The sequence below is a fragment of the Equus caballus genome, chromosome 1 (assembly GCF_041296265.1).
Source record: "Equus caballus isolate H_3958 breed thoroughbred chromosome 1, TB-T2T, whole genome shotgun sequence".
In the NCBI taxonomy this organism is placed as follows: Eukaryota; Metazoa; Chordata; class Mammalia; order Perissodactyla; family Equidae; genus Equus; species Equus caballus.
This window is the reverse complement of record NC_091684.1, coordinates 192,479,199-192,505,485: the sequence shown is the minus strand read 5'-3', so window position 1 is coordinate 192,505,485 and position 26,287 is coordinate 192,479,199. Positions and strand designations below refer to the sequence as shown.

Genomic DNA, 26,287 nt, shown 5'->3' with positions numbered 1-26,287 from the left:
ATGCATCCACCATTGTAGACTGGACACAAAATAAAGGACTCTATGTTTCTGTTGCAGAGGCTATGACTACATGAAAATCTTATGGCTTATGCCAAATTTGGCTTTGTTTTGTCTTGTGGTGAAGGAGGCCACATTATACTGGGCATGGACCCTACCCGCTCTGACAGATTGACTACATTGAACCTTTAAACCAGTCTCCAGGTTATCGATGGTGTCATACTGCTTGCTATTGATACTTGTTCACGTTATGGTGTTGCTATTACAGTCCAGTCAGCTGATTCTGATGTGGACAGCAATAATAAAATGCATATGTCAAGGCTTCTAAAATGGAGCTGGGAGGCTATTAAGGAAATGGGGCTTATGTACACATATCATATCTCTACCCATATGGAATGTAACTTATGAACCGGGCTTCACTGCTGCCATCTTGGCCTTCTCTCAAAAAATGTATCTAGTCCCATAGATAAGAACTTTATCCTTAGAGATGGCCTTAGCAACCAATCATGTATAGCTAAGAAGTAAAAGTTGTTGCCAGCACGCATCACAAATCTTGCAAAACAACCTTTGTAATTTATCTCCTTGCCTTTAAAACCCTTGCCCCTTTTTTCTTCTTCATAACACTTTGAGTTTCTACTTGAATCTGTGTCTCCTGAAGTGCAAATCTCATTGCCCAAATAAATATCTGCTGTTTGAACCGTAGTGAAGTTTTCCTTGATCAACACTGGCCACATACTTGTGGTTCTTGAAACTAACCTGTGTTCACATTCGTTTTCCGCTTTCCAGTCTTCAGTCTGTTAAGAGTGTGACTTTTATAGCAAATATCACCAAGCACTAGGCTGAAAGTCAAGGTATTTGATAGACTTTCCATGCTTCTACCATCCACAGGCTTCTGGTGGTGTTGGGTATGGTCAGGGCATTATCTACTCAGCCTATCCAAAGAGATTTTAATCTTCTAGGTGATGACCTCTGTTTAACTTGATATTTACTATTTTTTAAGCTCAGTCTCTGTGAAGTTAGATGCTAATTGTAGATTTTTGTCCAGTAGAAAAGATAATCATAATGTTTATGGTTTAATTTATGTTAGCTTCTTTTGTATCTTAGCTATCAATTTCATCCCAACATTCTTTATCAGCCTCCATAAATACTCAGTTTCTTAAATGCTCACTGAACCAGTTTTACCATCTCAATGGTTTTCACTTAAGTGAAACACAGTGGCATGTGCTGTCCTGGATGAAATGCAAAAACCACCCAAGGGGAAAGAACCCTCAGAAAAAGAAGAACAAAGCAAAGTGAGAATCATTCAAAGACAGGCCAAAAACGTCCACAAATGGGAAAAAATGCTTAAGTAATAAATACCTGAACAACAGCTGAATGATGCATAAATTCAGAAGGCATGCCTCTACAATTCGAAGATAGCCATGATAAAAGACAGAGGATTTTTCTAAAGCAAGACAGAGACACTGTCTTAGTTATTCTTTATTCTTGAGGAAAAGTTTGTTACTATCTCTCTTCAAATTATATCCCTTAAATATGTCTCACTGGATTGCCTTTTTTAAACCACTGGTAAGAAATCCTAAAAAAGTCAGAATTATATAAAATCTGATTGAACCAAGGCCTACTTAATGGTACAAAAAGAAGTGAGTAATTTTTTACTTAAACTTTATTGAATATGACTCAGTTTAGCTATTATATATGTCACAAAGAACAAAGAAAAAAATTTATTGTTTTTTGTTCCAGGAATAGTTTATAACATGCCATTGAGGCTGAAGTCATACTTTTCAATATCAAATTCTGAAGCCATATTTCAGAAGCTGGTTAAAAAATGTTCTAGTAGAAAACATTGGGAACATTCTATTGGGAAGAAATAGGAAAATGTTGACACCTATTCTTTTTAAGTAGAAGATAAGGTTTTCTCAAATGGGTAGCAGTAAACCAAAAGTAACTGAAAAAAAAAAAACAATATCAGCACGTATTTTATAGACCTAGGGAAACAAATATAAGCATATGGCAAAATAGATTTTTGGAAATGGAATTATGAAGGAAGGAAGAAAGTGAAAAAGAGGACAACCGAAATAAAAATGTAATGAAATTAGTAAAAATCCCAGAGTCGGTGGCAATAATAATGACACCAGCAAAGATAAATGGTTACATTTAAACTTTGTTGTACTTTTGTACTGAGGCCAATTGCAGTTGAAAATAATCTGCTATTTAAAGCTCCTAAGATTGCCGCCCAGGACCATTGCTTAAGGACTATTTAAGTGGTGTTTTTTGATTTTTTTTTCTTTTTTTTGGTGAGGAAGATTGTTGCTGAGCTAACATCTGTGCCAATCTTCCTCAATTTTGCATGTGGGACACCACGGCAGCATAGCTTGATGAGTAGTGTGTAGGTCTGTGCCCGGGATCCAAACCCGCGAACCCCAGGCCACTAAAGCAGAATGCACAAACTTAACCGCTATGCCACTGGGCCGGCCCCAAGCAATTTTTTTTAAACTCCTTTCTAATCTTTATTTCTTGAAAATATTTTCAATTTGCTCTAATATGTCTGAAAAAAACAAACCCAAATGAGTGATAAATAAAATCTTCATGCCTATAATGGGAAGAAATCTTTCCAGCATCCTCCTAAATGATCAATTAATTAAACCAAAACCATTCTTTTAAAACTCTTTGACATTTGAAACATCATAGTGACGTTGAGGACATAGCAAAAGAGAACATTTTAGGGAGAATATTAAGATGTTGAAGTGTCTTAGCTACTCTCATCTCATAGTTTTGCAGGCAACGTAAAGATAGGAGCAGAAAGGAAAAAAGCTTTTTCTTAGTGGGGTTCAGCATATGGTCTAATAGTCAAGGTTGATGAAGAAATCTGATGATTGTGATCCTTGCAAGACTGTGAAATCTGACTTATCTGTCCAGGTTTGTAGAAATTAGCAGGAGTCCTAGATGGATGTCTGTTGATTTGCTTGGTGTTTCCCCTGCTGTCTGCAGATGGTCAACACTCGTACGGGCAAGTGTCCAGGCTGTATGCAATCACAGTCACGCTTTCTCCCTAAATGACCTGCATGCGTCTATATAAACAGAGTCAGTGTATTTTAAGACGTGCAGCATCCCCTTCATTTCTCCTTCCTTTCTGGTGGGTCTTGAGATGCTTCTGTTTGGAAAGTGATAGTGGGTTAAGCACAAGCTCTCATAGGGTACATTTTGTATTTTATATAGTGCCTTCAGGAGAAATAACAGTCATGATACAAATTTCAAGTTCTGCAATGAAAGAAAAACGGTGAAGACATTTGTGATAAGTTAACATTTGAAGACCTTTGGAATAGAATTGATTACCCTAAATAACCTTGCTTAGGATCAGTCCTACATTCAACAAGGCAAAGAATAAATTTTCCAGATAGCTTAGGAATTTCCTCTGGTGAGTGAGTGGTTGATGCTTTTCCTTATAGTTCACTTGGGGATGGAGTGATAAAAGGCTAGAAATTAAAATCTCTTAATACTAACGGAAAATATCCCGAGTAGATTTTGATTTGTTAAGGAGAGCATCTTAATGGCTTTGCAATGTTCTGGTAGGCTAAGAAATAGTTTGGGGCTTAGGGAAGAAATGGACACTCTTTTAGACATGAAATTAGTGAGAGTTCAAGACTTACTGCATGAAAGAGAAACAGAGAAGGATCTTTTGAGGTATTTGGGGGTGGAGGGATAAAAAGAAAGTCAGTGAGAGACAAGGAACAAGAAAGAGAGAGAGTGGCACAGAAGTAAGATGTACACAGCCAGCTGGAAGGTCTTTGTGGTGAACACTTTTAAAGCATGGATGAGTAAGACTGTACTATGCAATGCTCTAATCCTCCAGAGTTTCTCCAAACAGGAATAACAAACATAATTGAATTTATTGCTTAAATAAAGTAGAAGAGGGAGAAAAGAGGTACAACTCCTGGGGGAAATGATGCATTTATAAGAAGCGAGACCAAAACAGAGATGTGGCACTCTGTGGAAACAGAACGTAGAACATAACAGTTTTGGGAGAACCATAAGTTTTCTGAGAACCTGTGTATGCAAGGTAAAAAATAGCTCTCTGTCACACGTGGCTGTCCTAAAAGGACTGAAGATACTGACCTTAAATATTAATGAAATGACGACTACAGTATTCTGGAGGACTCAGGTAATATGGGCTCCAAAAAATTTTTAAGATTTTAGCTAAATGAATATAAATTAAAATTTTTCCTTTGAATACTATTTATTTTTAATGGCTATTTATGCTTACCTGATTTGTGTTGGTTGAAATATCAGCTGTTTTTCAGTGTTATCTAATCCCATGGGTCATATTCCCATTGACCTTAACAAGACTCCTAGATATAAAATGCATATTCATGGTGAGATAGGAAGAATGACTTAATATTTTTAGAAATAAGTATCCAATGCATTTTTAATAAAATTAATTCAAGTTTATCTCACACATCTAGAGAGGCTCAAGAGTAGCATAAATGCATAAAGGATGCAGTTAATTGCATTCTTACTTCAAGATAATAATTTGTCATTTCTCTAGGTACTACCGTGTTTATCTCAGTTCCCTGGTAAAGCTTGCTGCTATCGCATGCCATGAGGCTATTGTGTAATTTATTAGAATGGAAAGACTGTCTGGTTGAAAAATAATCTTTCTTTAAAGTTCTATTCTTCCATGAAACCCATTAGTAATTCTTATTGTCTGATTTGAATAATGTGACAAGTCCAAAGCTTGACAATACCTAGTGCAAAACACACTCACCTTTATCCTGCCAGAGCTGCGAGAGTAGTGAGATCACAGCGGTAAAAACTCCTTGAGCTTTTGTAGAATTACTCTTGCGTGACTTTTGACAATGCAAAATTTCATCTTATATTTAACTCCTTTTCTTTCTCTCACACACACCGACACACACATTGTGCTATGTAGGAGTAACGATATAACACAGGGAGACAAATGATGGAGAACACTGGAGTGGAAATTGAAACTTCCTTCTAATTTTGTAGAACAAAGACAGATGGCATCTGAGTATTTCCAGGAATCATTCAGGGTTCAGTCAAGAAACAGAAGTCACTTAGAGTAAGTGAGTTAGGGGAGGGAAATGATAGTTTAATACTTGTTAGAAGACTGGAGAAGCTTAAGTCAGGAATTTTGAAGGGAATGGAAGAGCAATGCTTGCAGGCAGGCCGCCACTTGTCTCAGTTGCCTGTAATTCCAAAGTGGTCCTGTAGAACCTGAGGATTCTGGGTACAAGCTCTCATTGTCCATTTGCTGAAACCCACGTCCTTGTTTTAGGTGCTTAGGAGAACAATGGTTTCTTCCATTTTCTATATCTTTTGTGAATACTTCTCATTGATTAGAATGAACTCAAATCCTACTAGAAACTAACTCTGGGTGATAAACTTGAAAGATTTATTTTTCTGTAGTAGATGATACCAAATAGCAACAAATAATATCTGGCAACTGAGTAAAAAAAGCGTGCTGACTTTGACAAATTTGTGGTACATTTTGAAGTGTCAGGGAATAATTATGAAAATTACAATAATCACTGCTTTAAGAAAGTTTATATTTTGGAGAAGAAATATAAACACTCATAAGGTTTAAAATAAATCAGGTAACCACTCTCTGTAATGTCCATAAATTTACTTAATAAAAGGGATTAAAAGAAAATATTTTTATATTTGCTCTCATTAAAAACAAACTATATGAAAAAAGACAGAAGAAATTAATCCCGAAGGTTACTTGCTGTGCTGAGGGGTGTGTGGGGAGATTAGCGGCTCTACAGTTAGTGGAGATCAGTATGAGGGAAGTTTTCAATACACAGTCTTTCATAATGTTTTAATGTTTTCAAACTTTGTGATTGTGATTTTATTTCCCATTCAAACAAGACATTTTTAAAAGTATGATTTCTTCAACATGCGTAATTTTTTCCTGATACAAACATCATTCACAAGGGCATATCTATAGGATAAATTCTTATAAGTGAAATTGAGCCTGAGGCAGTATTTATTAAAGCGTAGTTTGCAAAGAGGCAATATTAGTAACATCTGGGAGGTTGCTAGAAATGAAAATTCTTACTTTCCACCTCAAACCTACTGAATTCAAATTTCCAGAGGTGGGACTCTGGAATTTGTATTAAATGAGCTCCTTAGGTGATACTTATGCATGTTGACCTAAATAAAATATTTCCATACATTATGGGCAAATCTCCTTCTTGAAGGTTGGCACCAATTTACATTTTTTCAATAATACATTTCCTGTATAATACAAGGTATTATCAAACTTTGAGATTTTTGGTAGATGGAAAACGTCACTTTAACTTTTATTTGTACATCTTTTCACATCTTTAAAAAGGGCTCATAGTTCTCTTTACATATTCTAACAGCATAGATTTATTTGCATTTCATATAAGTGGAATTATACATTATGCACACATTAATGTCTGACTTATTTTGTTCAACATAAAGTTTGTGTGAATCATCCATGTTGTTTGTGTGGTTGTAGATCATTGATTCTCACTTATCTAAACCAGATATTCATTAATATGAATGTACCAACATCTATTTATCCATTCAAATGAGGAATGGTTTTAGGATTCCTTGAAATTTGGTGCTGTTATAAATAGTGTAGCTGGCAAATTCTTTTATATGTCTTTTGGTAAATATATGAGAACAGTTCTATCAGGTATATATTTTAGACTAGAACTGTTGAGTCATTCCCTATGCGTTCATCCAACTTTAGTAGATATTGCCAAATAATATTTCAAAATAGTTGTACAAATTTACTTCACATCTGCTGTGAATAAGATTTCTTAATTGCTCACATCCTTGAAAACACTTGGTGTGTCAGCCTTTTTAATTTTAGGCATTCTTGTAGTGTGTACTGGTATCTCATTATAAGTTTAATTGCGTTCTACCCTATGACCAATAAAGTTGAGAACCTTTTCATGTTTACTTTTAATATCCTTTTTAATGAAGTATCCTTTCTCCACGGGAAGCCTACACCCAATGGATGGCTGATACGGAGTATACAAACGCCTGTGTCCGTTATCTCACATCAGGGACAACTCTGAGTGGATAGACCAGCCAGAGCTCTCCGTGAGATTGAATAAGGCCTATGTTGCAGTGTCTTCCCAGTTCAATTTCTACCTCTGACTATCCTGATTCTCTCAGTCTCTTATTACCCGATGCCCCCACTTGCATGAAGGTTTTATCTCAGAACTTCTTTCCCAGAAATCCCAATCTATTACCAGTTGGTGCCATGAATGATCCTTGGAAGAAGACTTTAAATTTTATTTTAGATTTTAGTATGGGATCACCTGCTGATCAGCTGTCAATAAAGACCACATAACTGGTGTTGGTGGAGTACTGATGGCACCAAGAAAGTTGTAGTGGTGCAATGGTTAGAACTTTCACTGGAGGTGGACCAAGGAGAGATATTGATGGGTAGAAAAAACTGGTGGACTGTATCTCACCATTTTGGGGGTAGTTTAGAAGTAAAAATAAGTACTTAGGAATTTGGTGGCTGATGCTGGTTGTAATGGTGCATTGGAAAAAGCGGATGAGAGGCTGAGGGTGATTACAACGATTTAAGAAGTATGACAGAGGCTCTACTTAGAAGCATATAAAAAATTTCTCTCTTACAGTTAGAGGACCAAAAAAGCTAAGACTCTGGCGCTAGGATTAATTATAACGGTATCAGAGAACCACAGAAGTTCCTAGTCTCAGTCTTGGAAATTTCCTGGAGTGAAGTCTGGCCTGGACTGGGAAGAATGGGCTTCTGAGATGTGGGATACAGAAATATGAGTCAATGCATTTAGTCACTTCAAAACTCCAGATCTCTCTGAAGATCTCTCTGCACAAATCTCTCTCCCTCCTTTTTACAGGCTAGCCCTCCATGCTTGAAGATGATGCCGCAGCTTATTCCTTGTAAGAAAAATATGCACTCCCCTAAGAACCTAGTCTAAATTCCCATCTCCCAGCTGCCAAACGGTCAATTTTTAAGCTAGGTCATAACATAACACTACTATGGAAGATTTCTGCTTGCTAAGAGAAGAAAGGAACTATAAATTTTGAAGTAGCTGCAGGATCAGCCAATAGGAGCTGAGAGAGTATGCATCGGACTAAGGTGCTCAGTCAAGAGAGGTGGAATATGAAGTTGAGTCAGAGAATATTTAATAGCGTGGAAGTGCTCCCCTGTGACACACGATTTAGTGCTTCAGCAGCATCCTCAGAAAACACTGTTGTGAAGGTAAATTTTACGTGTCTGGGCTATGAGGTACCCAGATATTTGGTTAAACATTTTTCTGGGTGTCTGTGAGGGTGTTTCTGGATGAGATAAACATTTGTTAATTAACATTTATTAATTAACATTTACTCAGTAGCCTGAGTAAAGCAGCTGGCACCCTCCACCCCCAGTGTGGATGGGCCTCATCCAATCCATCCAAGGCCTGAATAAAACAATAAGGCTTAGGAAGGAAGAATTCATTCTCTCTCATTGCCCAACTGTCTCTGAGCTGGGACATGGGTCTTTTTCTGCTTTTGGACTCAGACTGGAATTTACACCAGTTCTCCTGTTTCTGAGGCCTTCTGACTCAGACTAGAAATACACCATCAGCTCTCCTGGTCTCCAGCTTGCTGGCTACACAGCTCTTGAGACTTCTTAATCTCCATACTAGTGTGATTCCCTATAATAAATTCCCTAGAATAAATAAAAAAACAGCTATATAAATAAATCTCCTATTGGTTCTGTTTCTCTGGAGAATCCTATAATGGTCCTCACTAAATGAAAAGGAAGAGGCAGGAAGAGAAGGAAGAAGTGAAGCAAGAAAGGTGGCCCACGTTAAAAGATGTAGAAATGCCAGAACTGCAGTAGCAGAGAATTGAGTAAGAGATCACAAGGCTTAGATACTCAGGCACATTAGTCTGAAGACATTACTTAGAGCTGGAAACTGCCATTGGAAAATGTCCTACGGAAGGGCACAGAGGACTCTATTCATCAAAGAGAAAAGGAATATGCTAGTGAGGGGCACCAGGAGCAATGAGAATCTCAGTAGTAACTGCCCTGTGTAGGCCAGGGCTAATGATCAGAAGTGCTATTGTACAACTGGACTCCCTTTTTGTAATGGAGACAACAGGATGCTGAAGTAATAGAGGTCAAGACATGGTGCTCAGTCATCAGAGGGTATGAAGGAGCAATTATTGTAATGAATTTCAAGTTCAAAATGGCAGCCAGACAAGCCTGATGTAAGACAATTATGGAGATTGTTAATAGACATGATGAATTTAGGAAAAGAATAGATTGGCACCCAACAGGGCTATTATTTAATTTACAGAATAAAAAGAAGTCAAGAATGGATGATCAGCCAGCTTAGGACAGTTATACCATTAAAGTTTTCATCCCATACTTGGTTTTTGTGGTTTAACCAGTTTATGGTTCTGTAAACCTTTGAAGAAGTAGCCTCATTTACAATATGAAAGCCCTTGTATATAGTTATATCTCCAATTCTTTAATGGTTATTTATTTAGGTAACCATATCTGGCCAAGTGGGAATATCCAGACATTCTGAGAATTCAAGACAGGATTTGAGTCAACATTAATACCCAGGGATCTGAATTTTTATCATGCATTATCATGATATCATGTATTGTTGTGTGCCGCCCCCCAGTAGAGTGGGGGTATGTGAAATGGACTCTAAGAGGTAATTGGAGCCTTGGTAGAGATCATAGACCCACACAGTGGTCATTTCCCCTGTTCTTAAAATGTAAAATTAGAGTTTACATACTTGTTAGTTGGCAAAAACTTCATATCTGTCCTTGGCATGTGGGATAAGAACTATTTTAGTGGAGAAAGTCAAATGAAGCTTCTGATTTTGATCTTCACTCTAACCAAGATAGTAAATCAAATAAAATGTCACAGCCCAGGGGTATGGCAGAGAACAGTGCCATCTTTGAGGGAGACAGGCATGGTAGTCCCATCATAACCCCATTTAATTCACCTGTCCATAACCTACAAAAGCCAAAAGGATGTTGCCATATAGAGTGTATACCACAAAATCAGTTTAGAAGTATCTCTCACTGGAGCTTCCAAGCCAGATGTGGCATTTCTGAAGAATAGATTAACAGTTTCAATACACAATATGCAGTCATTGATGTGTAAATTGCATTCTTTCCCATCCCTGTCAAGGAGAAGGATCAGGAACATGTTACATTCATGCAGGAGTGTATCAGTCAGAGTCCTGTTAGGCAACGGAGACCACACAGTATTCGAACAGAAAAGTTTAATATAAAGTATTATTAGATTTCTATTGCTTCTGAAACATATTGTCACAAACTTAGTGCCTCTAACAAAAGAAATATATTCTCTTAAAGTTCTGGGAAGCAGAATTCAATTTCACTGGACTAAAGTCAAGGTACTGGCAGGGTTGGTTCCTTCTGCAGGTTCCAGAAGAGAGCCCATTCTTTGCCTCTTTTAGCTTCTAGAGGTTGTCAGCATTCCTTGATTTGTGACTGGGTCACCCCAATCTCTGTTCCCTGGTCCCACTGTCTTATCCTCATCTGTAGTCAAATATCCTTTTGTTTACCTCTCATAGGCTACTTGTGATTATGTTTAGGATCCACCTAGATAATCCAGGATAATTTCTCCCTCTCAAGAATCTTAACTTAATCACATCTGCTGAGTCCCATTTCACTCAGATAATGAGTTTTGAATAAGGTAACATAATCACAGGTTGCAGGGACTAGAATGTGGCTCTCTTCGGGGGCCATAATTCAATGTACCAGAGGTATTATCAGCAAAAGTCTGGAGTAGTGGGGCACTGGCTGCTAAGAGGAAAAGAGAAGTCTAAAGAATACAAAGTAGCAGATGTAAGCAGCAGCCACTACCCCCGGGAGTGAGAAAGAGCTCACAAACAGACTCCAGAACGAAAATACAGGTCTAGTTAGAGGGCACAGCCACAGCTCAAGGGATAGCAAAGATGTTTCCTGAGGTTCTATGTTGGTAGGATTCATTGGAAAATTTCCCTCTGGATTATTAGGAATAGCTGGTTGAGCCAGGTATCCTCATGGTGGCACTTTGCTGCAAAGCTGCCTAAGAAAGGACCTGGGGAAGCTTGTCGCAGGGAAGTACCCCACCCAGTGACACTAGCCACCAAATTACCTGAATAGGGTAGACCAAGAGATGTCAGCATGGAGAAGGGCTCTGCCACTCTGTTACGAGGCTGTTTTAGTGGGTGCTGGGGGAAGCTGCCTTTTGTAAGGTGCCACATTCTCCTGGTTGCAGGTTGCTGAAGAAAACAAAACAAAAGAAAACTACTCACTGCCTGATGAGAGGAGCACACAGAAACAAGGGAGAGAAATCTCGTCCTCTGTCCTTGTCCCTCAGTGCCCTCTGTTGACAAAATTGAACATTGTGCCAGCCAGCAAAGTAGGAACATTTATAGCTCCATATTTTTTCAAAGCAAACAATGAAAGGTGCATTTGGAGTTGAGAATCAAAAAACTGATAAATGACACTGTCCACCTATTTGGATACCCAGCTTTTGTATGTACATTTCTACATACTTTTGAACTTCTACACATTAATAAAATAGTTTTGTATTTCCACAATAAGATACAGCTTTCCTTCTAACAAGTGAAGAAGTTCTCACTATAGCTCCCAAATGAGGAAGTTCACAATCCCAATAGTCATTGTTGCCATTACACTCTAAATTAATCTTGCGTCAAATTCACTGCAATCCCAATGAATACTGGGTTCCCTAAAGACTAAACCTCCAACTTCTATATTAAAAAAAGGAAGAAGGAAACAGAAAAATACAGTGGTTAGTACAGACAAATAAACACAAACATATAATAAGCAAAGAGAATCTATGCTAAGCGACTATAGTCCTTGTTTTGTAATTGGTCGCAGGCTGTAACTGACATCTATGGCTTCCTTCTACTCAAATACCCATTTGATACTTCTCTCCTCTCAGCCAGAACCTCAGATGGTCAGTTTGCTTACTTGAGAGAGTGACCCAAAGCCTCTGAATCCTCAACATTTCTTTTCTTTTTTTTTTTTTTTAACTGTAGGTTTCCATTAACTCTAGGCTATGGAAGTACTAAAAGTTTTCTTGGAAGTTTTGAGTTTCAGAAATAGTCCTTTCTGCTCTCATTGTATAGGAGCAACCAAATTTCCCTTGATAGCTGGGATTAATCACTTGACCTTTAGAATAACCCCTGTTTCTGCCTGTTGGTTTAGTGGCATAAGAAACACAAAAGGCCAGGTGGTAGTCTCATCTTGTTAAAGCATTACCATCTCAGGGATTAATGACCCCAAACCATGAGAGTTCAATTTTGCTAGGATGGGAGGCAAAAATTCTGTGAGGAATTGAGTTTAATAGTGAAGAGCCACTTCTCCTTCCACTCCTTGATCCGTGAACCCACATATTCTGGCTGTGGCGGAGATATCACTACGTAATGGTCTCTGATTTGAAGCGTATACTCTATCCTGTAAGAGGGAACTCTATCCTTTAAGGGTATTTTCTCCCATCTGGCAACATACCAGAGTTTTCAGTAAGCCATATTTTAATAAGACCAAGGGCTAATTGCTTTAATCATTTTGTTGTGAATGAGCTCCTTGTCAGATGGTATTGGTAGGGCAGATACCGGGATGATGGATAATGTTGGCAGGAGCAATACAGGCAGGGAAGACAAATCCATATCCAGAATATGTGTCCATCCACATGAGGAGGAATTTTAGTCCGCTCTGTGATAAAATAGGCCTGATGAAGATCTCCCAAGAGAATGGTGCCACATCACGGCTCAGTGTTGATCTCTTCTGTTGATAGAACAGCCACTTAACAGTAACATTAGCAAGGTCAGTCTTGGAAGTTCGTGTTACTGAGCCACGTGAAGCCCTTATCCTCATCATCCTTGGTCATTATCTCTTCAAGAATTGCTTTCCTCCCATTCTCTTTCACCTATTCTTCTGAGGCTTCTACTGTCTCTATGGGAAATTTTAAAAATTTTGCCTCATATGATTCTTTTCTTTTTTCCTGTATTTTATCGATTTTTCTTTTCCTGATTTGATCTGGCAATGACTTACATTTCAAATAGTTTATTAACTCTTTCTTCTGAGTCTCGTTTGCTTATTACACCCATTTATTAAATTCTTATTTTGAAATATATTTTCTTAGTGCCATAATTTCCACTTGATATGTTATATTTCAGTTGCCAGATGAAATAGAAAAATCTTGTCATCTATCCTATGGAACATATTAGTCACAATTATTTTAAAGTCCATGTCTAAAAACCTCATTATCTATATCACCTGTAGTTTTATTTCTATTCATGTCTCTTGTTCCTGCCTCCATGTATACTTTATAATTTATTATTGAATGCTAGACATTATTAAAAATCATAGATGCTCTGCTTGATGTTATCTTCCTACACTGTGTATTGTTTTCTACATTAGGCGTTGAGAGTAAGGGAAGATAAATAAACTTAGCATGAGATTTGAGCTGATTTAGAGCTAAGTTTCAGTCTTTATGAAAGCTACTCAACCATTACTCCTGTAGCATAGTACTTGAGGATTCTGAGGTGAAAGCCCGGTTTTTGCCAGAGTCATTGACACACTCTTTCAGGTATCTTAAAAATCCAAATTCTGCCGCCCCTCTGGTAGAAGACGGTCAAAAGCTCTGCTTGGCTTCTCAGCAGTTTGCCAGCTGCTTGTGAGTAGTCAGATGTCTCAAGGGGAAAACTGACACTGAATGTCAAGATCACGTCTCTTTGCTTCCTGTCTTCCCATGATATTGGCCTCAAAAGTCCCTACATGTCTTGACATCTCTCAGTTCTGATTTTTGTCTCTCTAGCTCCATAAGACCACCAAAATCTCTATCCAGCTTCCAGCACGTTAGCCACGGCTTTGTGCTCAGCTTCTTAGCTTCTCGGCAGCAGTCTTTGAAATAGCTAGAGGAGAAAAGCTTGGCACAGTGTTGGGTTTGACACAATATGTTTTATCTCTTCAACTTCCTTGGTCAATCAAGTCCTAGCTTTGTGGGTAATTCTCAAATGTTCTAAAAGACATCATTCTTTTCTGTCTTTGTTCCAGCCTTTGTCCTTGGTGGATAGTTTATCTGATATAGGTTTGTAAACAATAGCCAGACAGAGCTTTCCATTTTTGTTGGTAAATATTTAATTCTGCTCCTGTTGAGCTTTTTCAGCAACTAGATCTCTCACTGTGCATCTTCTCTCCACTTCTTCCTACTGTCACGGCTTTAACTTCAGCTGCACTTGCAAGTTTTGACATCTTAAGATCATACTTTTCTCTTAGAGTTCCTGAAAATGGAGTGTATATTATTAAGATCATGATTATTATCATTTTTTATTTTTGCTATTTTTGGGTAACTTCCAATAAGCGAAGTGGAAGACGCAGTTTAATCAGCCATCATCCCGGGAGTCCAAGCTGTAGTTCTTATGGTGGTTCATATATTTGTCTTTGGAGGCAGTACTCTTGCTGATGTATTTATGTGAAAAAAATATAGCATAACAATACATAAATACAAAATACCTTTTTGCTTAGATTGAAATAATGACAAAAAAAGTATCAAACGTTTCTTAACTATTAAGTATATACTATTTTCCAGAATCTGCGAAAACAAGTATGAACAAACTGTGCCTTAAAGCAGTCCAATGTGAGAAATGTGAGTAGAAAGATGTTTCCATTAAGTGTGTGCAGCGCTGTGTGTGCCCCACAGCCAGGCAATGGTTTTAGCACAGAGATTTGACTTCAGATACGTCTAATTCAAGCATTGATTGAACCACGTTAGTCGAGTCAGTTTGATCTCTATATTCTCCCTAAGCCCGAATTTCATCATCTGTAAATGAGAACTTTGTGATTATTAATTGCAATAATGTATATAAAATGTTTACCACAGTAAATTCACAAATTTAGAGCTCAACAGTGCATTTGGCCAGCACCATTATCATGAAATATTCATGTTTTAGGAAAGTAACCAAAGTTTAGGATACGGGGAAGATGTCTAGAAAGAGTAGGGTTTGAGCTGAACTCTGAACACTGTGCAAGTATTCCAGCATAGAAATGAGTATTGGAAGAAGAATCTGAAAGAGGGGACATAATATGCCGGTTTTACAGGCATCGGGCTCATCATGCAGTTGGAGGCCTGTTCAGTGCAACTGGCATGGAGGTGCTGTTATGAGGGCCTGGGTATCAGGTGCGGTCAGACCATGAACAGTCTCAAAGATCGCTAATGCATTTGGATTTTATCCTGTTGATTGATGGAGAGATTAAAATATTTTAGATTGAGCAGTTAGGGTAATCAGATTTTCATTTAAGGAAAAATATCTTGGCACAGTTCACGTGATGAAGTTTGAGGACATCACCTACAGCTTGTACTTTTCACTAGTGTTGGAGCAAAATTCTAAACATTATTGCTTGGGAGCATATAATAGGTCTCATTTTAGCCAAAGGCTTTTACTAGTTGGATTTACTTTAAAACAATTCTAAGGGTTATTAGCACTCATAGCTAATCACCTCACAGAATTATGTTATGGTGCCAAACTAAACACCTGTCTATTAGTTTGCCTAATAAATAGGCACTGCATGTTTTGTAGACATTTCACAGAAACGTTCAAGGAGCTAGCCAGTCCTTTGATACATATGGTTTATCCTAAAGTTTGTACGAAACTTTCCTGCATTTACCAGTAACTTTGTCATTATTACTACAGCCAATCTCTGCTGTGTGACTCTGCAGAAGGCTTCTGACTAAATTGTGAAAGTTAAAAAATTGCTTGATATAATGACCTTAACTTGTAGTGGAGTTTTGTGATATTTACATACTAATATTTTCTCCCAGACACAATATATAGTCAAGCAGATTTTTACCAATGTATAAAAATTGTAATGTTTTAGTATGAAAAACTAAATATTTTAATGTCTAGCAATTGTCCACTTACAAATAGATTGAAACAATTGATATCCAGAGACTAATTCATGAGCTTAAAAGTCGATTAATTATAGTGGAAAAAGTAAAAGACATATTAATTCCTGTGGACTACCCCATACTTCTTAAATAACAAAATTTAATGTAATTTTCACACTTTTAATAGATTATCACTTCTTTACAATAATTAGGAAAATATTGACCATTGACAGAAGTATTTAAGTATCGTGCCACACCACGTAATTCTGTGAATGACATTTTATATATTCAGAGCAGAAATTCAAGGGCCCACAATTACCTTTACCTCTAACCTTGGGGCTGAATGTTATGCTTAAGACCAAATGATACATCTTTCTTCACTTTGAATATCACGAAAGCAAGCTTTTCTGCTAACATAAGCAAATTGAACTCAGATTAAAAATATGTGTAAGCAAAATCTCAGAATCATATTCTTATTTTGCTTAAGTCAAGAACTACCCAAGATACTTAATTTTTAGATTATTATAGACATATATGTATGTGTATGTATACATATAGACATAAATATATATGTGTGTATTTTTTGCTAAAGAAATATAATTGACCGTGTCAGGTAGAGCAGTTATTCTAAAGTAATAGAAGCTTATATCAATAACTTGTGATCTTAACCTCTGTAAAATAATTTGTTATTCTGGAGATTCTTAGAGGTTACTTTCTAGTATCAGAATTTAAGAAGTACAAATGTATAATACCATTTGATCACAACACTTTCACTTTACTTAGAAATCTTTAAAAAAATAGAGTTTGTGGGGCTGGCCTGGTGGCACAGGAGTTAAGTTTGCATGCTCCACTTCAGCGTCTGGGGTTCGTGGGTGGGATCCCGGGCATGAACCTACACATTGCCCATCAAACCATGCTGTGGCAGAGTCCCACATAAAAAATAGAGGAAGATGGGCACAGATGTGAGCTCAGCGAAAATCTTCCTCAAACAAAAAGATTGGCAAGACATGTCAGCTCCCAGCCTATCTTCCTCCCCCAATCACCCTCCAAAAGAAAGAGTTTGAAATAATGAAAACTGAGACATTTTTGTATTCTTCTTGAACCCACCTTAAAACAATTTTACAGCTGTACAGAGTGATAAAAGCAGTCAACTGTATTTTGAAGACATTCTGGAATTAAGCTTCTGTGTTATACAAAATAAGATATTTCAAGCCCTGCTGCTCAGATGGACCATCACATTAACACAGAATAAAATTACTAAACAATTATGAAAATATGAAATTAGCTCAATGATCTGCTTTTTTACTTTCACCAAATATTATCCAATGTTAATATTTTATGACTAAGTAGACTACCAAATTTTCAGGATAGTTACTAACCCATTAAATCCTTCGGTGTGATGTAGTGTCTGTGTGCATGTGTGTGTGTGAAAATTAGTATAATGTGATGGGGCTTGAGTTCAGGTGTTGGGGAATGGAATCAAGAGGCTATGTACAGAAAGAGGTGAGCAGAGGAAGACAAAGAATGAGAAGGCAAACAGGGAAGCTGTGGTTTATAAAAAAAAAATTTCCAAACTGGGAAGCCCCAAGTGGAACTCTCTGTGTCTTTTCTTTAACTGCACATCTGTTCATCATGCTATATTTGTGTTTGCATTTATGTGTATTCAGCTGTGTATATTTGTTGAAGGTGTTATAAATGACAGGAATCTCTCAGAAGCAGCTGTTTCAGAGATGAGGATGTGCACTAGGAAAGCTCCCGTTCCTGCTGCCCCTGAGGCATGTTCTTCTGTGATCCCATAAAGCTGGGAAACGTGTGTGGCAGAGCATCATTTTAAGCACTCAGATGTGATCCCACGTGTCTGAATGGTTATGTTTAAAATTTTTTTTAATCTCTGTAACAGCAGCTAACTTCTATTTGAGCTAACTATAATTGCACTGTTTACCAGGAAAATATGAATTTTGATTGAGTTGGCTTTGTCAGATTAAAAACACAAGTTAAAAATACTCACAGATAACTATGAAAAAGGTAAAAAAAAGAAAAAAGAATAGAATAAAGGAAATCAATCCAGAGGAGTAAAGGAGAGGAAAAAGAAACAAAGAAACATTTTGAAGGAATAAAAATATGGAATATAGAATACCATTCTCTATTTTTATCAGTGAAAGGAAAGCAGTAAAGATAAATAAAAGAAAAATTTTTCATTAAGATAGAGAGTCCCAGTTTGGACAACATATATGATAGCTGGAGTACAAAATCCAGCCACTATATACTCTTTACAAGAGTAATTACAGGCAGACTCCCAAACCAAACTCCCAAATTAGGCAACTTTGGATGAAATAATGCATTATTGAAAAAGAGTTCGGTGTCATTTCTGTTTCTCAGGAACGAAGAGACGGGTAGATAATTAGCAAACTATGAAGGAATTGAACAACATGATTAAAAAGTCACATTTATAGAAACTGGCACCCATATTCCTGTTTTATAGAGCACATGTGAAAGATTAATAATGGACTAGATGCCAAGAGAAAGATTCAAGGGGTCTTAGTCTTTGAGCAGCTGAAACAAAACCAAGAAGTGCCTTTCTTCATCTTGTTTTATAAGAAAAATGAACAATATTGATTTATAAGCCGCTGTTAATTAGATTTTCTGATATTTCCAGCCAAACTATTCCTAAAATAAATATACCAAATGTGGGATAAGACATTCTTTTGCTACAGCGTTTGCTTCTGTAAGTCTTATAGCAATTCCTGGAGGTATTTAATATGTCTTTCTAAATATGTTAATATTATAGTAAGGTTGTTAACTTTTCCTCTGGATATAAAGATTTTGAGTGATTTTCCCTAAACACACTTTTCTCATTAGTTTCTTGATTTAGTTGATATTAAAGGAAACGAATGTGCATGTGTGCATGTGTGTGGCATCATAGCAGAAACATTTGTATATAATGTAAGAAAGGAGAAAACTGGACAGGGTGAGGGTTTCAAGCTTGTAGGTAACAGCTTTTTATTTAAAAGACGTGATGAAATCTGTCAAAATCTTAGCATTATTTAAAGCTATGAGTATACTCATTATATTAGTCTCTGAATTATTTTTTTTAAATTGAAGAATTTTGTTAAACTTCGAAGAGTTTTATAATGACTTCTGCCATTATAAATAGAAAACATGAGAATTCCAACCATTATGCTAAACATATGGATTCTGGACATTCAAATAATTTCCAATTTGTGTAGTGTCAGAGTCTCTAACCAAAGAAGACCAGAACTATCTGAACAGTAATAATGGCGAAAGGATGATGTATTATCTCTTTCATTCTTCATTTTTTCAAGCTCCTCCTCCAGACAAAAGAAATGCCGGATTGTATAAAATTAGCAAATGTATCCACATAAGTAACAATGTTTATTTAAGAAACATTGTGCTGCTTTTGTTTGCAATCCATATTTATAATTCTTGGGTTAACTGCTGATTTCCAGATAGATGGACTCTACTGAATAGATTTGGCCAGAAGGCGGTGCGCTTCTGTCCGTGGTGCATCTTCTAAAGAACAGTGAGATGTCTGTCTTTGGTGAGGATTGTGTAATCTGGTGATATGACATTTCCGACTAGTTGAGTTATACCAATTTTGTCTATGCCTTGTTTGTTGAGAGTTAGATTATTGTTTATTCTTCCTTTTCTTATTTAAACAGATTTCTTTCTATCCTGGGGCTACAGAAAGCATAACCCTTTTATTATCATATAAAAAATGACCACATTTACCTCACGTGTAAATACCTTGATTTTATATAGAATGGCAGATATTTTTTATCATATATAATAATTGTATGAAATATTTTTGTTACTTATTTTTCCACTTTTTTTAATACATGGTAGCTCCCTTTGTATTTTCACTTTTCTTTCTTTTAAGTTTTGAAACATTGAGGAAAAAAATGGAGTAGGCTAATGGGACCCAACCCATTCGGATGGCACTTGTTCATTTGGCACTTGGTTGGTGGTTCTCTTTATTCTCTTTTAAATCTCAGAAGAGTTTTACTACATTTTTGGCTATTTCCAGTGGATATTTTGAAGAGTCCTGGATAATTGCGCTGTAGAACTATTTGCACTGTTTCCTCTGCATTGTTTTTAAACTTAGTCTGTTAGCATCTTTTATTCATTTTATTTAAACTTCCTTTTTTACGTGAGGGAGAGTCTTTGATATAGCTCCAAATTTAAGATGATCTGCCTAGATTTGTTTTTCAAGCAATGCTTTAAGATGTACTTCACATAAAACACAACTCACCCACTTAAGTGTACAACTGAGTGGTTTTTAGTATATTCACAGAGCTCTGTAGCCATCACCACTGATTTCAGAATATTTTCATCATGTCACAAAGAAACACTGACTCCTTAGTAGTCACTCCATTTCTCCCTATTCTTAGCCTCTGTCAACTGCTAATCTGTTTTCTCTTTCTATAAAGTTTCCTATCCTGGACATTTCATATAAATGGACTCAACAATATGTGGACTTTTGTGACTGGCGTCTTCCAATTATCATGATGTTTTCAAGATTCATCCATGATGTATCATACACCAGTACTTCATTCCTTTTTATTACCAAATAGTATTCCCTTACATGGATATACCACATTTTATTTAGCCATTTTGTTTAGTTGATGGGCAATTGTTTACACTTCTTGACTATTATGAATAATAGGTCTATAGACATTTATGTATAAGTTTTTGTGTGAACATATGATTTTACTTCTCTTGAATACTTGGGTCATATGGTAACTGTATAACATTTTGAGGTACGGCCAAAATGTTTCCTAAAGTGACTGCCTTGTTTTACAACTTCGAAACCAATATATGAGAGTTCCAGTTGCTCCACATTCTTGCCAACATGTGTTATTATTTACCTTTTACAGACTAGCCATCCTAGTGGGTGTCAGGTAATATCTCATTGTGGTTTTGGTTGGCATTGACCCAATGACTAATGATGTTCAGCTTCTTTCCATGTGTTCATTGTTGTTTATGTATCTTTGGGTAAATGTCTATTTAAATTATTTTCCCATTTAAAATTTTCTTTTTTGGTCTTTTTATTGTTCAGTTATAAGAGTTCTTTATATACTTTGGAAACTATGCCCCAATCAGATATATAATTTGCAAAACTTTTCTTCCATCTCTGAGTTGTCCTTTTTTTTCTTGATAGTGTTTTCTCAAATACAAAATTTTACATCCTAATTACAATTTATAGATATTTTCTTTTGTTGCTCATGCTTTTGATATCATATCTAATAAAATATTGTCAAATCCAAAGTCTTGAAAATTTATTCAAGTTTTCTTTTAAGAATAGCTCTTACATTTAGATACTTGACCTGCTTTGATTAATTTTTGCATATGGTCTGAGGTAGAGGTCCAATTTAATTCTTTACCTGAGTATCTTCTTTGTAGAACTCTTACACTTTCTTTGTAAAATTTATTTCTACTTGACTCTTCGTAATGTTATCATAATGGAATTTCTTTCATAAATATATTTTGGGATTGCTTATTGCCAGAGTATAGAAATACAATTGATTTTTATCTATAGACCTTATATTCTGCAACGCTGCTGAATTCCTTTATTAGCTTTCATACATTTTTGTGTATGGATGCTTTAGGGTTTTCTGCATTTAAGTTTACTTCATCTGTAGTAGAGATAATTTTAGTTCTTCTTTTTAATCTTTTTCCCTTTTGTTTCACTTTCTTGCCTGATTGTCCCACCCAGAACCTCTGGGACATTGTTGAATAATTGTGGTCAAAGTGGAGATCCTTGTCTTGCCCCTGAACCTAAGTGGTTAAGTTCGCACGCTCCACTGCGGCGGCCCAGGGTTTGGATCCTGGGCTTGGACATGGCACTGCTCGTCAGGCCATGTTGAGGCGGCGTCCCACATGCCACAACTGCAAGGACCCACAACTAGGAGATACAACTATGTATGGGGGGGTTTGGGGAGATAAAGCAGAAAAAAAAAAAAGATTGGCAACAGTTGTTAGCTCAGGTGCCAATCTTTAAAAATTAATAAATAAATAAATAAAGTATTGCATTTGTTGATATAATAAAGCATTACATCTTAAAAAAAAAAAGGAAAACACTATTAAGTGTCATGTTAAATGAGGATTTTTCATGGATGCCTTTTATTGGTTTGAACATTTTTATCATGAAAGATGCTTGATTTTATCGAGTGCTTTTTTTTTTGTCTATTGAGATGACCATAAATTTTTCTTTTCTTCTATGTGTGTGTGTATATATATATATATATATATATATATATATATATATGGCATATTACAGTGATTGATTTTTGTATCTAAAGCCAACCTTGCATTACTGATATAAATTTGATTGTGGTGTATTATCTGCCATTTGGCTATGGTGTATTATCCTTTTAAAATGTTGCTTGATTCAGTTTGCTAGCATCTTATTGAGGATTTTTACATCTGTATTTGCACAGGACATTTGCCTGTAGTTTTCCTCTCTTGTGGTATCTGTCTGGATTTGGTATCAGGGTAATACAGATCTCGGAGAATGAGTTGGGCAGAGCTATCTCCTCTTCTATGTTTTGGTTTAGTTTGTGAAAAGTACATGTTAATTCTTCTTTAAAAACTTTTATTAGAACTCGCAAGTGAAGCCATCTGCACCTGGACTTTTCTCTATGGGAAGGTTTTTGATTACTAATTTATTTTGACAATATTTGCCAGTAATCTTGTTACTCTTATGGAGAAGCTAATTTTGGTAGGTTTTATTCTGCTGTTCTGGAAGTGTGTCTTTTTGGATGTTATTTTGAAAGCAAAATGTCTCATAAAAAATTTTTACTTTTAGTGGAAATTGGTAATTTCAATCTGCATCCCCTTTTAGATTTTAGGCTCTTCTTAGGTTATTTTCAGACTAGTCCTAAACCTAAATTTTCATGTATATTGAAGATATGTGTAAATAATGCATAGGAAGATTTAGAGATAGTGGTAAAAGGTAAATTGAGCACATCAATATCTCATTGTTTAAAAGAGATAGAAGATTTAATTAATCTATAAATATTGTGTTCTAATACATTTAAGTGGATGCCATGGTCTTCATTAGCTACACTATTTTTGTTAAAATCTGTCAAGATATTTTTCATATGAGTTTAGAATTAGTATTTTTTACTTGAATTTAGACTTTGTTTTCCTGAACAGAATATTTAAAGAAAAGTATATAAATGAATCATATGATATGGATTCCCTAATAAATTCCAGAAAAAAATTAGCTCTAACTATGATGATTCATATAAGTATACGGTGTTGTACCTTACTTGTCCACTTATCCTGGGTCCTGCGTATTGGTGTGGGGTTATAGTCTTGTAGCTCTACTGTGGACCATGTAACGTGAGAAATATTCACAGGTAATAATGCCATTGTTTTTCAGGGATCTTTTCTAATGAAATGGAACTATTTCACTACAATACTAAGAATACTGTACATGCAAATAGATGCCTAATGAATTCATGTGTCACTTATTCACGATGACCTGAAAGAATTAATGTTGTCACAGTTAAGTGAATCTCAAAATGCACATCCACGAATTTTTTGAAGGAGAATTGGGGCAAGTTTACACAGCTGAGGAAGCTGAAATTCATCAGACAGAATCCTATGCAAAGGAAGAATAGAAAGTAAAAGTCAAGTGTATGTAAAAGTATGGAGGTATAGAATAAGATATACAGCAATTACTTATGCCATTATTTTCACAGGCAGTTATTTAGAATAAATACAGAAAATTTAAAAAGCTACATCATGTATATACTTTAATTAAACATAAATTTGTAATATCATCTCCAATTTTTAATACCAAGTACTCATATGTATTATCTACAGTCTTGTGATAATTCATTTTACATTTTTGATGTCTGGAGTTTTCACCTTATATTTCCAGGTTTCTTACCTTTAACTCTTGAACCATTAAGGAGATTTGAACAAGTCGTGAGTGACTCAGCCCCTCCCCTCCCCCCCCAACAAAATGGCTCAGGTAAAATAATCATGTACATCTGACCTTTAAAATGTAATAATCTGGTGATTGCCAAAAGGCCAGGCGATGCTTTACTGCGCCGCTGCACTTTCCCACGCAATGCTCGGAACCTGGCATTTATGAAACTGCCGCGCGCTCGGGACGTCCCAATAGCAGAGGAGTTGTGTGGGTGTCTTCAACACAATAATGGATGTGTAAGTGCGCTGGAGAGTAAAACAGATCTTTTGAAAAAGAAGAGGGATATTATCATTTAATTAATTGGGTAACAATAAATAGAATTCATAAAGTTTTTATTTGCTGTGAATATACAAATTCATGTTCATCTTAGTCAAAGTAACCATTTAAGGAAATTAGTAGGAAAAATCTCATTCAAAAAATGTCAAAAGAGAATGTAAAATACTTTCTAATAATCCACATCTTATTGATTTTTCCACTTTCTTTATATAATATCACTGGTATGCTTATTTGGCAATAATTTTCCTCATAGTAGGCAAATGGGAGCTAAAAAAACAAAAACAAACAAATAAAAATCTCACTAAAATGATTTTTGTGGACTTCATAGAGACATTATTTCTAATATGTTTCTATATTTTAATAAATTCAAATGAGAAAATAAGTGAATATTATTTAAAACTACAGTAAATGCTTTTAGCTGTGATAAACAACTTTAGAACATTTTCACTCATTGAATACATGTGCTGTGCATACGTTTAACCATCCTGGTGAATTTCTTCAAGATTACAATTACATAGAATTTAACTTTGTGATATGCAATTTTACATATTATTTACATCTACATTTTAGTGTTTCATAAAAATTGTAATATCTGTGTCCAATTACATTATAAACATCACTATATTTTTTATGTTTAAACTTTTAGACATTTATAGTTAATAGGAAGCATATTTTCAGCCGGAAGATTCTTCCTGAATTCACCAGATAATTACATAATATTTGTATTCATAATTGCATTTAATATTTTAATTTAAATACACTTTCAGAAAACATACATGATCATATTTCATTAAATTTAAAAATCAGTAAAATTTACTGACAATGCCATAGAAAATCTGAAAATTTTGGTTTTGTTCACTCTTTTTAGAAAAAATTGACCAATGGCATCTTTCTGAAGAGACATTCACATAAACATAGTTACATACAAATATTTTTGAAAATTAATTCAAATTGTATCGTAGACCTAAAGGTAGGAGCTAAAACTGTAAAATTTCCCAAAGAAAATATGGCGAAATTCGCATGACATTAGTTTACTTAAAGCGTGATCCATAAGATATAAAATTGATGAACTGGACTTCACTGCAATTAAAACTTTTAATAAAATGCCAATTGAAGCACAGACTGGGGGGAAAATGATTGTAAATGACCTGTCTTATAGAGAACTTGCATACCAAACATATAACAAATACTCAAAAGTCAGTAATAAGTAAACAACAAACCCAATTAAAAACTTGGTGAGATACTTTACCAGAGAAGAAATATACATGGCAAATGATCATATTAAATGATGCTCAAAGTCATTATTCATTAATGAAATGCAAACTAAAATATACTTATTAAAATGTCTTTGAAAATACAGGCAATACTAAGTACTGACAAAGGATATGGGACAGTTGGAACTCGCATATTGACGGGGGAGTGCCAAAGTGTACATCCCTTAGGGACAGTTACTGATAAAGCTAGACATGCAGTCAGTTTATGACGCAGTAATCACACTTCCAGAAATTTGACCAAGTAACATGAAAACCTGTGTCCGCACAAACCTGTACACAAATGTGTGTAAAGGCTTTATTAATAATTGCTAATTACTGGGATCAACCACATGTCCTTCAACTGTGAAATGAATAAATGAACTATGATACATTAAATCCCAACAATACACTACTATTCGTCCACAATAAGGAATGCACGATGGCTACCAACATGTGACAAGACAGTTGTATCTCAAATATTTTGCGCTAAGAGAAAGAATCCAGACTCAAAAAGCTACATATTGTGTGATTTCATTTATATGACACCCTTTCAAAGACAAACTTTAGGAAGAGATAACAGATCAACGATTGCCAGAGTCCGGAGGAAGGTGGAGTGCCTGCAAAGAGACATGAGAAATGTTTTGGACTGATACACTTCTCATATCCAGATTTTAGTGGTAACTATAAGACTGTATACTTTTGTAAAGATTCACAGACCTGGGCAGTTAAGAGTGTGAGTTTTACTGCATGTAGATTATGGCTTAAATTTTTAAATGGAAAACTCTATATTAAGTGTTCATACAAAGCGTGGCATGTGGCAAGTGCTCAATCAGTATAACGTAATAATGTAGTTGTCATCGATTGCACAAAAATATGTAAAAATGG

General features: G+C 35.8%; 1 long non-coding RNA gene across 4 annotated transcripts in view; it reads right to left on the bottom strand.

Moving 5' to 3' along the window:
• Positions 1-1,642: 1,642 nt before the first annotated feature.
• LOC111769263 (uncharacterized) overlaps positions 1,643-26,287 on the bottom strand; it is a 162,474-nt gene continuing 137,829 nt past the window's right edge. For 2 of the 4 annotated variants that reach the window (XR_011441118.1, XR_011441116.1), the window contains 4 exons: positions 23,940-24,136; positions 11,153-11,279; positions 4,259-4,343; positions 1,643-3,255 (listed from right to left, as the gene is read on the bottom strand). This is a non-coding gene — a long non-coding RNA (uncharacterized lncRNA). The remainder of the gene's footprint in view (positions 3,256-4,258; positions 4,344-11,152; positions 11,280-23,939; positions 24,137-26,287) is intronic. The other 2 variants (XR_011441115.1, XR_011441117.1) reach the window with 2 other exon arrangements.